Below are 15,544 nucleotides of genomic sequence, written 5' to 3' on the forward strand. Positions count from 1 at the left end.
ACAGACTGAGAGCTAATGTTTTAGTTAGAAGGTTTCTGCCTGTTTTGTAATGTACAACTTGTCCATGCAGAAAGAGATCTTGATGGTGCTATCAAAGAGCTCTTCAAGCATAACCTTTAGCGTGGAAGCTACTGCTAATTTATTCCTCTCTGTACAGTTAAATCAGAAACTTCTACTCATGCAGGAGAAGGTCACAGTATGGCAGCTTTTCATGCTGCTATTGCTTAAACAGCTCAGGAGAAGGAATTGGGTTGGGATTGGAGCTGTGCCATGATATAACGTTACTAGAATAGTGTCAGGCTCAGGCGTGCCCTGCCCCTCATGTGTCTCTTTCTGCTGTGGTGGCACTCACCCACCTCCTGCTTGACTTCTGCTTCTCAGCCTTTGGGTCTACTCCACCACTGTTGGCTGACCAGCCCCTCTTCGCTGCAGAGATACTGTCTTCTGAAGGTCTCAGAAGTGGGGTGATTGGGCCCTGGGTACTCCCCAGGGGCTCCTCCACAACCCTGAGTAGATTGATCTCCACTCCAGGACCAAACCTCCTGCTTCTACACTCTCCTCTCAACCTCCTTCCTCCCTCCCCCACTTGTGGGTGGACCTCCCTTTTATCCCCTCACCATTCCTAGGCACCACCTCCTAGCCCTACCCCCAAAAGCTTAGCTGCTGCCCGGGCTGCTTTAGGTAGCCACAGCTGTGCCTGTTTTGCCCCCAGCCTCTCCTGGCCCTTTTCCATCCCCTCTAGCCTATCTGCTGGGTTGCTGGGCTGTAGTTCTTCCCATGCCTGCCACTGGATTGGGGTGTGGCCCTGTGCCACCGCCGCTGCTCATGATCCGCTGCCTGTCTCTGCCCATGGCACGGGCTGTCTGTCTCTGCCCCCTGTGCTCTCTTTCTTCAGCTAAGCTGGGCTTCTCTAAGGGCCTGGCTGGGAAGCTGGCAGTGGCTAGGACCTAGGAGCTGCCATCTAGCCTGCCTCCTGCCAACGAGAGCTTGTCAGCACCTGGGCCATCTAGCCTACCTCCTGCTGACCTGGGCCCTCTTTGGAGTTCCAGTTCTCTATTGGTGCCTTTGCTTCCTGTCTCCTTCTTGCTGCTGCTTGTTTCCTCCTTGTCAGGTGAGTGCCAAGGGTGGCAAGGCTGGAAGGTGAAGCTGCCAGTCTGGGTTCTGGGGTGTGTGGCTCTGGGAGGGTTCCCAAGTCTGGCCTGGTTGCCGGACAAACAGTATAAGGAGAGCATGCAGTATGGGTTTCTATGCTGCCAAGGATGATGTCCAAAGAGGTTCAAAGAGATTCCCATATGTCTGTGATGGACTATTTCAATCCTTTGAGGAGATTGCCCAACATGTCCTCTGCTCACCTCATAACTTTTTTTTTTAATATGATGATTTGTACATCATTCTGTTATTGGTCTCTTGTTGAGTAAAGGGAAAGGTGCATTTTCTTGATCTGAGAGGGTTTGGTGTTTTTTTTTGCTTCTGATTGTCCTGATTTTCATCACAACTTGGTTGGATCCATTTTGGAGGGAGATGGGAGCTGCGTGCCTGTCATCTCCATTTGAGGATCCCCTTAAGGGACATTGTGGGTAGAGGCTTCCAGAGATATGCCCAGCTTGGGGACTGTCGGGCTTGTCTCGCTGCCAGGTGGCAGGGGAGCCACACAGGTCCTACACACGTGTGGGATCCTAGTTTCTGCCATCCCTAGGTTTTTCACCTCAGCACATGGGCTGAGAGTCAGCAGATCAACCAATGTTTGGATCCACTGCCCTATGCCAAACAAAATTTCTACAGCTATAATCAGTAAAGTTCTGACCTTTCTATGCTCCAGCAATGTTGCATGTGTGCCTATGTATTGCTCTCCACTCTCAGCCACCGTCAGGTTCTGGCAGTTAGATTCCCATAGTACTCCACTGCATACACTCCAGGGTATGAGTTAAAGTAACATAGAGATCTATCAGTATCAGCATACTCAGACAAGGTCATTGGCAGAAGTGATGTATGGGAGTTTGGAGTGGTCAATTACAGGGAAAGTTCCCGCCTTTGGGAGAAGGACGGTTGAGATTCTGGCATAAAGGGGTCAGGAGGGGAGGAAGGGCTTTTGAGACAGGAGGGGAGAGGGACTGGAGGAGAGAAGCAAAAATGAAGTCATTTTCAGTTCCCAGGGTCAGCTGGCCTTCAAGGACGCTCTCTCAGGCGGCTGTGAAAATGAAAGTAGACGCCACCATAGGCACCTGTGAGATAAACAACTCCCAGCCAAGCAAACTATCAATAAGCAACTTCGTGTACTCTCAGAGGATCATTACCCAGCACAGAACACAGAAAATACTCATGGCGGATATGTAGACAGACATATAGACAGCCACAGTGTATCTCTAGGGCCACAACCATGGTGGAGGACAGACTCCTGCTTAGGGAGTAAATAGTTTTCCATAACCATTTTACTAAATTCCATAGAAAGCTGCTACTGAGAAGGAATAAATAAATCAGTAAATAACCCTCCTTGAAGGAATGAGTTTTTGTCAGTCAGTCCTTTAATTCTTGATCTCCAGGGTTTATAAGCAAAATGAAATTTCCACGCCAGAGATGCTTGAGGTTCATATGCATAAAATATTTTTAAGCTATTTGAACTCTAATCTAAATTTTATCTAAATATGATCACATATACTAAGCAGAACTTTCCCCACGTGTGTACTATGTTCCAAGAAGTAGACTGCATTTCACCTTAGGAAAAATTAATTTTTATGTCTCTATTTTATTTAGATATTTATGAGGAAATCCAATTTGTGGCCTGCATTTTTTGAAATACAAATGTTAAGTAACAATCTGACTCAATGCACATCCATATTAAAGTATCTTAAATGTCAACATATTTAAAATACACTTGGAAGTGAAGTCTGTCTCCATTGATGTTACAGCAGATGGGTTTCTGGAAAAGATAAGAGGAACTCAGTTGGAGGTAGACCAGAGGCTATTTTTGACATCCTTGTTAGAGGGACAGATGATGCAACCGTAACTTAAATAAAATCATCATAGCCTTAAGTAATGTTTAGCAGAAATCAATTTAGAGTTCAAATGAGTTGAGTGCATTTCATGTAAGTTTTCAAGGTTGAAATTGTCTTTTACAGCGTGAGTGTGCCCTATGGATTAATGTTGCAGCAGGAGAATTTTGCATTCCTATTTATCCCATGTAAATATCTTCATTAGTCAAATGATGATTGATTGGTCAAACATGGCCAAAGGATTTATTGAAAATAGAAAATGGGGGAAAGTTTGGGGGTAGAAGTTGTGAGGCTGGCCTTCTAAGGGCCAAGCTACACATGACGAATGACACTTGAACGGCAAGTGGATTGAGTGGAGGGCAAGTGAACAGGGAGAAATACACTTGCCGTTCAAGTGTCATTTGTCATGTGTAGCTTGGCCCTCAGTGTAAAGTACCTTTCTTGAGGATGGGGATGTGATTGACTATTGAGGTAGCCATGATGATGACTTATTTTTTAATCCCACACCTACTTTGAAAAGCCCCAGGTGGTGTACATTGTTCTCCTCTTGATTTTATCCTACAACTACCCTTTGAAGTTGATGGATGAAAGTTACTCAGTGAGTCTAATGGACGAGTAAAGATGTGAACTTGGGTCTCCCATGATCTAGTCTAAAACTGTAACCACTACATACTACTATTGGCAATTTGTTTTTTGGTTTTTTTAGAAGCTTCATTTATGTATTAATTTGTTGTTGTATTCTTTTATTGATGTTTTAGTGGAGCTTCTGCCTGTAGCATCATTTCTTTAGGTGCAATTAGGCTGATGTTCTCTGCTCGCTTGGGGGAACAGCCGTGCCCAGGGGTCATTTCAAAGAAAAAGAGCTGGAGGAACTCATTAGCATAACTCATTAGCATATGCCACACCTCTTGCCATCACTGGAAGTGTGTTGTTAGTATAACTAATTTGCATATGCCACACCCCCTGACATCACCTATTCTGGCTGTTTTGGACCCAATCCTGGCCATTCAGGGCCGAAATTGGGCTCAAAATGGCAAAAAGGGGCTGGAAATGACTGAAAAGGGGCCCAAAATGGTCATGACTGGGCCGGGCCACCTGACATGTGACCTCTTCGGGTAACTGCTGGAACTGTGTTCCTGTGCATTCCCCCTCAAAATGAGCCCTGGCCATGCCACATTTTAGAGAGGGGAAAAACCACTCTCAGTTTTATAGGAAGCTAAAACTTAAGAATCTAAAATAAAATCTAGAAAGCTAGTGATCCCACAGCTCATAATACTTGGAAGATGTTTATACCCCCAAGGGGATCTTCTGCATAGAGCAGGCAGAAGCAGGTATTTGGCAACCACCAAAAGACAAGAAGGGAAGCAAAAGCTAACATGTTTAGAGAGGCATTTGGCTACTGGAAGAAGGCAAAGTTTTGCAGCAACTTGCATTTTACACTCTCAGGCAGAGGGGACATAGAGGTGGCTGTTCTGGAGTTCATAATCCTCTTAAGGAAGACTATCAGTAAAACATTCCCAAATTTTAGAACCAGCTTATATCAACAAATCAATACAATTCTTGATTTGTTTTCAGTTAACCTTGGTGGATTTTCTTTGTGAAATATGAGAAGCACAATCATAGGGAGATGGGTTGTAAAAACAAAGTCAAATGGCAACAACTGGTGGAAACAGTGAAAAGTTGTGACTCAATGCAATTTTCTTCTGTTGTACAAGTAGACATTAATTGGAAAGTTCCCATGCTAGTTTATAACTCTTGGTGTGTGCTTTCACATTTTCAGTTCTTTAAACCAAATTGCCAGGGCCCAGGAAAAGGAAGGCAATGAATAAAACAAATGATATGTATTGTTCCTATTTGTTTCAGTTTTCCTACTAAACATTTTAAAAACTCAATTCAGAAAGAGATAGGTATCTGTTAACGTTTACCATTTGGTGGTGGTGATGAGTAGAAGTGCTTCCAGATGAACAAGCAGGGAAAACACAACTTGTTTGCTTTACCTATTGAGTCACAAATACATAATATGTGTTTTCCAGCTCTCAGATAATTGTGCATTTCTCTATCTGGTTGTGATACCACAGGGATGGGTAGAAGACCTCTCAGGAGTCACTCTCCATGCAGTTAAATGTACCTCTCCACCCCTTCTTCAGAGAGCTGTTATCCCTTTAAACTTCCCTGTAAAGCTACCTCAGGAGCTTCTCTCCTCTCTCTTTTGTGCAAAGGAGGTAGTGGTGAAGACACACAGCTTTGCTCTGGACAGGAAAACAACAGCAACACTGTACTTTCCCATTTGCTTCTCCTAATTCATGCATGCGAAGACCGGAGCTGTCTTATGTATGGACAATCTGGGGCACCTGCTTTGGGCCCGGTCACAGACTCTACCCTCTGTTGCCCTGAAATCTCTCATCTGTGCAAGTAGGAGGAGCTGAGCCTGTCAGCCAAGCCCCTCAGCCATGCCATGGAGGGAGGCAATGCCCTGCCCAGCTGGCCAAGCACTGACCTGCAAGGGGAGATGCCCTGCCAAATGCCTCCTAGCTGGCTAGACAAACAGTTTGTGGGGCTGGCTTATTTCTCCCTTCTTTCTTTGAAGAGAAGGTGGGATCCCCATCATGATTATGAGGCCCCATCCTCAAGTAAAATCAAAAAGAGTCCAGTAGCACCTTTAAGACTAACCAATTTTATTGTAGCATAAGCTTTCGAGAATCAAGTTCTCGAAGAGAATCAAGTTCTCGAAGAGAACCTGATTCTCGAAAGCTTATGCTTCAATAAAATTGGTTAGTCTTAAAGGTGCTACTGGACTCTTTTTGATTTTGCTACTACAGACTAACACGGCTAACTCCTCTGGATCTACATCCTCAAGAACTACCTGGAAGGTCCACAATCACAGAGACTGCCCCTGAGCACAGATGCATCCTTGCTTGGGACAGGATGGGTGCTTACTTGACTCTTTCCCCCTGTGTCAAAGCTCCTTTTCCAGAGAAATCATACAGAGAATTTCCCCCCTGCAGGAAAGTTATAATTTGGAATGTGATGGTTTGCTTTGGAAAACAGTCGAAGAAATGTTTCCCCACCCAAGTACCCCAAACTTGCTCTGATACACGGTAATGTTTATACATGCTGCCATTTTTGTAACTGTCATCTCCCCAGGCTCTTGGGTACAGATGGACATGAAATGGGGAAAAAACAAAATGAGCATTTCGTGATTCATCGCATTCCACAAATCACGAACTTTCACAAAATTTTCCCACTTTGCGGAACGATTTGTTAGTTTTGTGATCTGTCAGAGCCCAGTGCACTTCAATGGCCCCCTTCATACCCAGAGATGCCAAACTTGCAAAGAGACTTCAGCAGGCTCTCCTCAACCTATCCTCACCCAACAAGCCAGCAAGAACAAATGCTCTAAATAAAAATATAAGCAACGAAAATTAAAGGAAAAAAGGTAGGCCTCAGTCAAGCTGGGCCCCAGAGCCAGGCAATGCCCTGAGACTGGGGTTGGGTGGGGTGGAGGAAAGAAGGCACCCTCACCCAATGATCTTCCCAGCAAGGCCAAGAGCTGAAAATAAGAAAGAGGTTTCTCAGTCTCTTTTAAAGCAGCAACAAATCCAGCTAAAATCTCCCAATTCCACTCTCTCACTCCAAATCCCAGCAACAGGTCCTCCCTCTCCCTCTATCTACTGGAACTAAAAAGCATGAGGCAGAGAGCTGTGCCTTATATAGGAAATGCTCATATAGAGCAGAGCAGGAGGTCTCTGGTTGGCAGACAGACCTGCCTAACAGGGTTTGGAGGGATGAGATTGGTGTTCCCATGGCTACAAAAGGCCCATCTCAGAGCCAAGCTACAAGTGACGCCTGACACAGGTTGGACACTTGTCAGCTTCCCTCAAGTTTTGATGGGAAATGTAGGCCTCCCGGTCTTGCAGCTGTAATGGAGAGCCAAGCTGTAAAACCAGGACGCCTACATTTCCCATCAAAACTTGAGGTAAGCTGACAAGTGTCCAACCTGTGTAAAGTGTCACTTGTAGCTTGGCTCTTAGTTGCCTAGGGGATTAACCTCCCTGCTCCTTGCTGTATCAGGCAGAATGGAAGCTCTCCAATTGGCAGGGAGAGCTGCCTATCAAGGTTATGTGGGCTAAGATAGGGGTTTCCAATGGCAACAAAAAGTCTGCAGACATTCTGGGCCTATGTTGCCTAGGGAATCAATGGATCAGCACCAGCCTGTCTGGCACCACGATTTATTAATCATTCAGGAATTGAATGAATCAGCCCCCAAAGTCATGAATTTTGTGAAAACCGCAGCTCCATGAAACGCATTTCACGAAACATGAATCGGCCCGATTCGTCACAAAATTTGATTCATATTTCGATTCGTGCCCATGTCTACTCTTGGGAAAAACTTAAGCAGTTTCCAGATCAAGAAGTCTGCTTTCCCTCAGGATTGAACATCTAACAGGGTTAAAGACTTATTGGCACACCTGGGGGTGTCCTATTATTTGGATTTCTCTCCTACATCTCAGCAGAAGCCTTTCAAACATTTCCAAATTATTACTGCTGACCCCAAAACAGACTTTCAGAGGAAACCTGCAGTTATTACATCCTGTGTGAAATCCAGCCCTTTATTGTCAGATCATAGAATCTTGATCCTTTAAACTCTTGGGGTGGCATGCAACTAACTTACACAGTCAACTTCAGAGCCCTTGTGACTCTGGATCGGCTGGGCAATATGCAGGTTTTGTCCTGTCGTATTGATTAAACGGCTCTGTAAAAGCTCCTTTTTTCTGGAGGGGTGCCTGCTGACAACATAAACAGCAGCAGCGCAACCATTTAACTGCTGCATGGTTAATTAATACTGTAGAGGCAGCTGAGCTTGAAATAATAATAATAAAATAGCCCCTTCTCTTGATTGTGAAATCTGAACAGTTTGAAGCGAAGTGACCAGCTAGAAATCAAAGCCTTCATTGTTTGCTGTGTTAGCAAAGCAGATACTTTTTGTCTGTTTTGTGCCTGTGCTTTTTTTTTAAAAAAAATAAAGGATGCCTCTTAAGTTGCCGTCTTGGTCCTCTTGCTTTCTGTGCACAGAGACAAATGCTTTAATTTTTTTAACATATGAATATGGCTTTAACAGATTCAATTTATATTATGGAAAGGCAAAGCTCAAATGCACTCCACTAAGACCTGCACAGAAGGAAGTGGTAGAGTGCTGAGTGGGCTGTACCACTTTAGTTTGGGGGTAGGTCACATGTTTAATGTTACTCCATATGAACACTCCCTGCAGATAATTTGAAGGGGAAAAAAACTCATTTGAGAAAGATTCTGTCTCATTCCTTTGTACACTGTACTGCTTTCCTATTTTCCAGGAAATACTGTTTTAAGGGAACTTGGGACAATATAATCTCTCACCTGCAGTTTGAGGCAGTTCAATCCATTCTGCCACCTCATTTTGCTGCATGTGCAGACCAAGCTCAAGATGATGCCTTTTGTTATGTCCAGCAAACAAAAGTTTCAGGCTTTTGCAGTCTTATTTATTTATCCTTTGCTTTTCTCCCTGTGGGGGGACCCAAAGTGATTTTCAACTAGGATTGCCAGATGACTTTCCCCCTTATGTGTCCCTTTGAGTGCACACATAGTGCGTGTGTGCTCCCAGCTCCAGTGTGATGACATCTGTGAGGCCCCGCCCCGCCGGCCGCGTCCTCCCCTCGTCCTGCCGTCCTCTGAGCTGCCACCAGGGGGTGGTTGAGGGAGCTCCCTCTGCCTCAGACTTGGTAGGGGCAGTGGTTTGGGCACCAGTCTCTGCCTCCTACCTGCTGCCTTGGAAATCTCTCGCACTCTCTCTGACCAACCTTCCAACCAGCCTTCTCCTCCCCGGCGTCATCGGGAGCTTCCCTCTTATAGCCCCTCCTGGTTCTGCCTCCTGCCTCTCCACCAATCCCCTTCCCCAAATCGCCCCCCCCCCTGATCCCGACACCTGGCTGCCTTCACCTAGTTGGGCTAGACACCTTTCCATCACCCTCTCCGCCCCTGCTGTGGCCTCTGTGCTCGTTTCTCCCCTCTCCCACCCTTCACCAATCCCCAGTGGCTTTTCATACTGAGGAGCCCTCCCAGGACCCGTCCAGCCAACCCAGCGCGGGGATGGCTCGCTGGGCGTTCCTCCCTTCCTCCGATCTGGCAGAGCCCTTCCCCTGCCGGCGTTCGGCCGCGCCCGTCCCTGGGTTGTGGCCCGGGGCGGCCGCGGCGGGGACTGTGCTGGTCTCTCCCCGCGGCCGCCTCCCTCCTCCCACGCTGCCGTCGTCGCTGCGCTGGGCGGCCGGCCTGCTTTCGGCCTCTTCCCCGCCGCGAGCCTCGGCGGCGGCGCCCGTAGCAGCCGGCCCGGCGGCGGCGGCGGGCCCAGCCGCTCCGGCTGTAATGGCGGCCGCAGGCCCTGCTGCTCCGGCGGCCGTGGCAGGCTCGGCGTTGGTGCGCTGGGGAAACCCGAGGCGTCCGTCTTCTCCGGGCCCGCGGCCGCGGGCCTCTGGGTAAGTGGGGGTGCTTGGTGGGGGCCGGGAGGCTGGCAACGGGCCCTCTGAGGGTCCGTCGGCCCGGGGGGAAGGGCCCAGTCCGGGGTGGGTGAGGCCCACTCCGGACACACCCCCCCCCTGGGGTCCGGCGTTTCCTGGTCCATCTGCTGTGCCGGGATCCGTGACATGTAGTCCGCATTGGCATGGAGTCGACCTGGCCGGTGCCGCAGCTGGAAGCTGAAAGGGAGCAGAGAGAGGTACCATCTGAGAACCCGTGGGTTGTGGTCCTTCATGCGGGCCATCCACAGCAGGGGGGCGTGGTCCGTGACCAGGGTAAAGTGGTTGTTGGTCAGGTAGAACTGGAGGGCGCCTACTGCCCATTTCACCGCCAGGGCCTCCTTCTCGACGGTAGCGTACTTGACCTCCGCGGGTTGCAGCTTCCGGCTGATAAACAACACGGGGTGTTCCTGGCCGTCGACCTCCTGGGATAGGACCGCCCCCAGCCCAACATCGGAGGCGTCCGTCTGTACGAGGAAGGGTCGCTCAAAGTCCGGATTCCGTAACACGGGGGCACCGGACAGGGCTCCGCGTAAAGCGTCGAAGGCCTGGAGCCGGTCGGGGTTCCAGCGAATCGTGGCGGGCTGGTCCTTACGCAGGCAGTCGGACAGGGGGCTGGCTTGGCTGGCAAAGTGGGGTATGAACTTGCTGTAGTAGCCCACCAGCCCTAGGAAGCGCCGCATCTGGCGTTTCGTTCGAGGGCGAGGGCTCTGCTCCAGCGTGGTGACCTTATCGGGCACGGGCCGTAGGACCCCGTGGCCCACTTGGAACCCCAGGTATGTGAGCTCCTGGAACCCAATCCGGCTTTTGCGGGGGTTGACTCGTAGGCCGGCCCCGGCCAATGCCGCCAGGACCATGTTCAGGTGCTGCAGGTGCGACGGCCAGTCTGGACTAAAGATGATGATATCATCTATGTAGGCCCGGGCGAACCCTTGGCAATGGGCCAGCACGTGGTCCACGAGGCGCTGGAAGGTGGCGGCCGCCCCATGCAGGCCGAAGGGCATGACTTTGAACTGGAACAAGCCGTGGGGGGTCGCAAAGGCCGTCTTCTCCCGATCCTCAGCTGCCATGGGTATCTGCCAGTACCCCTTCGTGAGGTCCAGAGCCGACAGGTAACGGGCCGTTCCCAGTTGATCAATCAGCACGTCGGCCCGGGGCATGGGGTAGGCGTCAAAGGTGGCAATGGCGTTGACTTGTCGGTAGTCCACGCAGAAGCGGACGGAGCCATCCGGCTTCCCCACCAACACAATGGGGCTCCGCCACGCGCTGCGGGAGGGCTCAATTACGTCGAGATGGAGCATGTCCTCTACTTCCTTGGCCACGATCTCCCACCGTTTTAAGGGCAAGGGTCTCCAGGGGGCTCGCGCCACCTGCCCGGGGGGGGTGGGTATGTGGTGAACCAGCACTGCGGTTCGGCCCGGCCGGCAGGAGAAAAGGCCGGGGTGCCGGCGGACCACGGCCCTCGCCTGGGCCAGTTGGTCCTCCTGGAGGCCTGGGTCTAAGATTGGCTCCTCTCCGGTGGGGCCGCTCGGGGTCCATGGCAACTCGCCAGCGGGAAGCTCAAGGGGGTCCGGGGATAGGTTGCACTGGAGCGTCTCCGCCTCATGCCAGGCCTTTAGATCATTGACATGCAGCCTCTTCCGATGCCGGGGACTGGGCCCACACTGGACTTCGTACGACAGGGGCCCCCGTACCTTAGTGATGGGGTAGGGTCCCCACCACGGGGCCCCTGGGCCCGGGCCCATGACTCGGTGGTGGACTAGGACTTTCTCTCCCACCTGAAATGTCCGAGCCCTGGCTCCCCGGTCGTAGTAGGCCTTCTGGGACCGCTGGGCCTCGCGGAGGTGTTCACGGGCGGCGGCCCGACACGCCTCGAGACGGGCCTGAAGATCCCGGACGTACTCGGGGGTGGGACGCCCCTCGGGTGAGTCCACCGGGGCCCACTGCTCCTCCACCAGCCCCAGGATGCCTCGGGGTCGCCGCCCGTATAGGAGCTCAAAGGGGGCGTACCCGGTGGAGGCCTGGGGAGTCTCGCGGACCGCAAAGAGCAAGGGATCTATGTACAAGTCCCACTGCTGGGGGCGGTCGTGGGCCAGCTTGTGGAGCATTGTCTTCAGGGTCTGGTTGAATCTCTCTACCAGCCCGTCAGTCTGAGGGTGGTAGATGCTGGTAAAGATCTGTCGGATGTGTAGTGTTCGGCACAGGTGTCTGGTGAGCTGGGCCGTGAAGGGTTTCCCGCAGTCCGACAGCAACTCCCGGGGCAACCCCACTTGGGCGAAGAACCGTAGCAACACCCGGGCGACCCCTGGGGCCTTCATGTCCCGGAGGGGAATGGCCTCGGGGTACCGGGTGGCATAGTCCATCAGGACCAGGATATAACGGGCTCCTCGCGGGGTCCGGGGCAGGGGACCGACGAAGTCCATGGCAATCCTGGCGAAGGGTTCCTCAATGATGGGCAACGGGGCCAGCGGGGCCCGGGCTGGCCGGCGGGTGGCTTGTCGCTGGCAAAGCGGGCAGGCCTGGCAGTAGCGCTTGACCTCTTTGGTTAGCCCCGGCCAGAAGAAGTGGGCTTCGATCCGGGCCGCCGTAGCTCGGGCGCCCTGATGGCCCCCCACGGATGGTCGTGGGCAGCCTGGAGGACCTCCGGGCGATAGGCAGCCGGAACCAACAGCTGGGACACTTCACCCTGGCTCCCTTTTACTAGGCGATACCAACGCCCCCCTGCACGGACGACCCGCGGTAGCCGCCCTGCCCGGCGGGGGTCAAGGACCCGACCCTCACTTACTGCGGTCATCCGGCGTAGGTCCTCCAGTGAGGGATCTTCTGCTTGACCGGTGGCGAACCGGGGTTCTGCTCCCCATCCCTGGCGGAGTTGGGCTGGGGCATCCCCGGCTCCGCTCCCCCCCGGGCGCTCCGCATCGTCTTCCTCATCCTCTCCGGCCAGGACCTCTCCCACTTCCTCCCGGTCGGGGGGAAGGGCCGTCTTCATGGCGGGATGGAAGTGGAGAGAGTCCCTCCCCAGCAAGACCGGGTAGGGTAAGGCCTGCACCCGGGCCAAGGGCGTCTCGCACGTCTGCCCACGGTACGTCACGGGAGCCAGGACAACCGGGCACTCTTCCACGTGATTGTGAACGCAGGCGATGACGGCCTGGCGGACCACCGGCAGGTCCGGGGGCAGCAGGTGGGAGCGGATCATCGACACGGAGCTCCCGCTGTCGAGGAGTGCCGTTAACTTCCTCCCCATCACCGAGACCAGGACGAGCATGGGAGGGGGCCGGGGGGCCCGACTCGTCGCGGGCAGGGCCGTGTCCCATCCCAGGTCGCACTCCATCAGGGGGCATTCCCTCTTCCAGTGTCCCCGTTGCCCGCACGTGAAGCACGGTCCTTTGTCTCCCGTCTCCCGTGCGGGGCCGCTGGGTTTGGCCGCAGTGGGGGTGGCGGGTGGCGGGAGGGCTAGCCGGGGCCCGGCTGGGGGTCCTCCGGTCATCCGCCCCAGGTGGCCGGGAGCAGGCGGCCGAGGGCCTGGACGGGCTCGCCCTCCCTTTTCGCCTGCATTGCGGCTCCCTTCACCCCCGAGGCGAGGGTCCTGCTTCACGGGCTCCCGGGACTCCACGGCCATCACGTTTTCCCACAACGTGGTGGCTTCCTTCAGTGTGGCGGGCTTGTTGTAGGCCACCCAGTTCCGGGCCCGGGCGGGGATCACCTGCAGTAACTGCTCAAGCACCACCTGGTCGGCTATCCTCCGGCCCTCGTCCGTGGTGGGCTTCAGCCAGCGGTAGGCCGCGTCTTGGAGATTGGCCACAAGAGTGTGGGGACGGTCTGTTTTTTGGAAGGCGATGGACCGGAACTTCTGCCGGTAAGTCTCCGGTGTGACCTCGTAGCGGTCCAATATCGCCGCCTTCAGCCTCGCATAGTCGGCACTTTCGGCTTTGGGGAGGGCCTTCAGGGCGGCTTGCACCTCCCCCGTAAGATAAGGTCCAATGATGTAGGCCCACTGGGCCGGGGCCCACCCCGCCGCCTCTGCTGTCCGCTCAAAGGCCTCCAGGAAGGCATCCACGTCGTCTTCCGGGCCCAGCTTGGCGAGGTGAAACGGTGGCCGGGAGACGGGCCCGGCCCCGCCCCCGGCTCCAGGGCCGGCGCCGGCCAGTGCTTGTTGGAGGTCTCGGATGAGAGCCGCCTGAGCATCCTGCTGTTGACGAGCCAGGGCAGCTTGTGCGTCCAGTTGCTGCTGAGCCACCTCCTTCAACAGCTGCCCCTGGTGCTCCGTTAGCCACTGGCCAAACTGTGCGAGATCCATCTTGGAGCTGGCAGCCTCGGCGGGGGCCTCCGCACTCACACTCGCTGGCTTCAGCACTGCGGGGCGTAGGAGGGGCCGGGAGCTGCTCCAACCGACTGGGGTGGGGAGGTGCGGGCGTGGGTGCCTCACGGGGCTGCTAGTGCCTGCATTCTCCACCAGTTTGTGAGGCCCCGCCCCGCCGGCCGCGTCCTCCCCTCGTCCTGCCGTCCTCTGAGCTGCCACCAGGGGGTGGTTGAGGGAGCTCCCTCTGCCTCAGACTTGGTAGGGGCAGTGGTTTGGGCACCAGTCTCTGCCTCCTACCTGCTGCCTTGGAAATCTCTCGCACTCTCTCTGACCAACCTTCCAACCAGCCTTCTCCTCCCCGGCGTCATCGGGAGCTTCCCTCTTATAGCCCCTCCTGGTTCTGCCTCCTGCCTCTCCACCAATCCCCTTCCCCAAATCGCCCCTCCCTGATCCCGACACCTGGCTGCCTTCACCTAGTTGGGCTAGACACCTTTCCATCACCCTCTCCGCCCCTGCTGTGGCCTCTGTGCTCGTTTCTCCCCTCTCCCACCCTTCACCAATCCCCAGTGGCTTTTCATACTGAGGAGCCCTCCCAGGACCCGTCCAGCCAACCCAGCGCGGGGACGGCTCGCTGGGCGTTCCTCCCTTCCTCCGATCTGGCAGAGCCCTTCCCCTGCCGGCGTTCGGCCGCGCCCGTCCCTGGGTTGTGGCCCGGGGCGGCCGCGGCGGGGACTGTGCTGGTCTCTCCCCGCGGCCGCCTCCGTCCTCCCACGCCGCCGTCGTCGCTGCGCTGGGCGGCCGGCCTGCTTTCGGCCTCTTCCCCGCCGCGAGCCTCGGCGGCGGCGCCCGTAGCAGCCGGCCCGGCGGCGGTGGCGGCGGCGGGCCTAGCCGCTCTGGCTGTAATGGCGGCCGCAGGCCCTGCTGCTCCGGCGGCTGCGGCAGGCTCGGCGTTGGTGCGCCGGGGAAACCCGAGGCGTCCGTCTTCTCCGGGCCCGCGGCCGCGGGCCTCTGGGTAAGTGGGGGTGCTTGGTGGGGGCCGGGAGGCTGGCAACGGGCCCTCTGAGGGTCCGTCGGCCCGGGGGGAAGGGCCCAGTCCGGGGTGGGTGAGGCCCACTCCGGACAACATCACATCCAGAAGTGATGTCATTACTGGCTTGCAAGAGGCCTGGCGGTCAGGCAAGTGGGCGGGCAGCCACTCCCTCAACATTCAGTAGGTTGGGTGGGCGAGCCAGCCAGCTACTTTTCCAGCACACAGATGTCTGATATTTTAACTCTGTTTCCCCCAGACAGTCCTACAAAAAGCAGACTGTCTGGGGAAAAACTGGACACCTAGCAACCCTACTTTCAACATCATTCTCCGTCATCATTTTCTCATCAGAACAACAGCCCTGTGAGGTATTATATGCCGAGAAAGAGTGACTGGTCCAAGATCACCCAGCAAGCTACTATGGCTGTCTGGAGATCTGAATGTGGATTGATTATCATGATCCTAGACAAACATTCTAACAAGTACACCATGCTGGCTATGATTTTCCTTGGGGGCTTTACAGGGAGATGAGAATGTATTAACCTTTTAACCCCACTCTTTGCTGCATGCAATGGGGGTCCCAGATTTGTTAGCTTTTTAACAGAAAAAGTAGTATTTTAATATGCTAATAACAAAGTTAGAAGCCCAGTTATGAATAACAAAACTGAGAGGAGCTGCAATG

Source organism: Eublepharis macularius, chromosome 7 (assembly GCF_028583425.1).
Source record: "Eublepharis macularius isolate TG4126 chromosome 7, MPM_Emac_v1.0, whole genome shotgun sequence".
Taxonomy (NCBI): domain Eukaryota; kingdom Metazoa; phylum Chordata; class Lepidosauria; order Squamata; family Eublepharidae; genus Eublepharis; species Eublepharis macularius.